Genomic DNA, 1,923 nt, shown 5'->3' on the forward strand with positions numbered 1-1,923 from the left:
ATTAAATTAGGAAAATAAAAATATTCTTTAGCATTTAGCGTTTAGCATCACCTCTTTAAATTTAAATACTTATGTTGGGAGGTGATTTTGTTTTTAAATTAATATATAGTATCAAAAATCCTTGTTAGATCAGATGCTACCTTATCAGTGCCATGCCTAGGCACAACTTATATACCCAATCAGTAGTGGATCCAGAAATTTGAAATAGAGGGGGCCCAGGGAGGGAACAATCCACACGTTGTGGGTCTGTACACCTCATCCCCAACACAGTTTTGGCTGAAGTGAGAAAATTTATAATTATTGCAATTCTAGATGATTGGAAATGGCACTCTCAGCACTCTCAAAATACATTTAAATATATTTTATTATTATTATTTTTATTATTATTATTATTATTATTATTATTATTATTATTTTTATTATTAATAGTTTTTTTTTAATAGTAATATAATTATTATTATTATTAAAATTGTTTCCTTGTATAATTTTCCTTTTTTACCTATTTTTTTCATTTTGAAAATTTTAGGTGGAGACCAGGGCAGCTGGACTCGCCTTTAAATCATTATATTTAGTTTTAATCAAAAACACACATGTGTTTTATAACCATAATTAATGCATAGAGTAATGCCGAAACATGTCTGTTGTACCAAGTTTTATAATAAAATTCATTATTCCTTGCATATATGGTATTGCGGTTGAAAATTATTGTGGTATTCTTAAGATGTATTTGCTGTCTGCTACTACACAGAATATTATTATTATTATTATTATTATTATTATTATTATTATTATTATTATTATTATTATCAATGTAAATATCTAAATACTATTAAAAATATTATAGGTCTAGAAGAAGTTAAAAAATATCAAAAATATAAAATATCAAAGCAGGTGACACATTCAATTACTTTTATGATTAAAATTAATTAATAAATTATCAGTATTTTCAAAGTTACCATGGTGAGGCTTAGGTGGTCAATCTGTAAAATTTTCTCTTTGGACCTTTCTTTTTATTCCTTTGCGAAGACTATTTTTCAACTGATAACATTAAAACCAACAACCAGTTAGCACTGAGCAGTCCAGTAAATCTAGTAAATAATGTAGTATTTAAGCCAGTCTTGAACTAGGAAGGGAGGGAGTGGGTAGGTGGGGGGGGGGGGCTTAGCCTATGCGTAGTTAGGTTGAACCTCTAGAATAAATCGAGTCTAGGCTATGCCTAGGGTCTATGCCTAGAGACCTATGTCTACATAGGGCTATATAATACTAGTCAGCCTTAAGCCTAATAGAGGAGGTTATTAGTAGAAATAGTGAAATCAAATAGGCCTGCACTAAGGTAATAGAACACCAGGGAGGTACTCTTAGGGGGACTCACTGTGACACTCAAAGTAGGGAGCCTTTTGGCAATTCTAAATACCTAGGCCCTTTACCCCTAAGCCAGAGGCCCGGCTTTTTCCCACACATGATCGAGCCACTAGTTGTTCATCTAGGCCTAAACTAGGTTATGCCGAGGACCTTGGTCTAGGCCTACCTAGGTAGACTGAACTTTAATGCTTTTTAAAGCATTACAGTTAATATAAGTCTAAAGTTTTAGAGGAAGACATGATATTCATACCTGTATACCTACTATTTTGAATCCAAAACACCATGTAAAAGTGTGTGTTTACAGTCATAATTCAGATGAAATCCAAAATGGCGTATTTAGAACTTGGTTTAAGAATCTACGCTGGTTCCCGGGGTTTGAGGCTGTTCCAGTATAGTAATTAAACTGTTGTTATCAGGTTGTATATATAATATTACAGGACGGCATAATCCAGATTAGGATTATATAACCCTCTCATATTGCATTTTACAAGAACAGTCACCAGTCCTATATATTCGAATATGATGACAGTAGAATAATGGGGTGGAATTTAAAATAATGTT

The sequence above is a fragment of the Anneissia japonica genome, unplaced genomic scaffold (genome assembly GCF_011630105.1).
Source record: "Anneissia japonica isolate Jap-2015-1 unplaced genomic scaffold, ASM1163010v1 scaffold1554_len142245_cov105, whole genome shotgun sequence".
In the NCBI taxonomy this organism is placed as follows: domain Eukaryota; kingdom Metazoa; phylum Echinodermata; class Crinoidea; order Comatulida; family Comatulidae; genus Anneissia; species Anneissia japonica.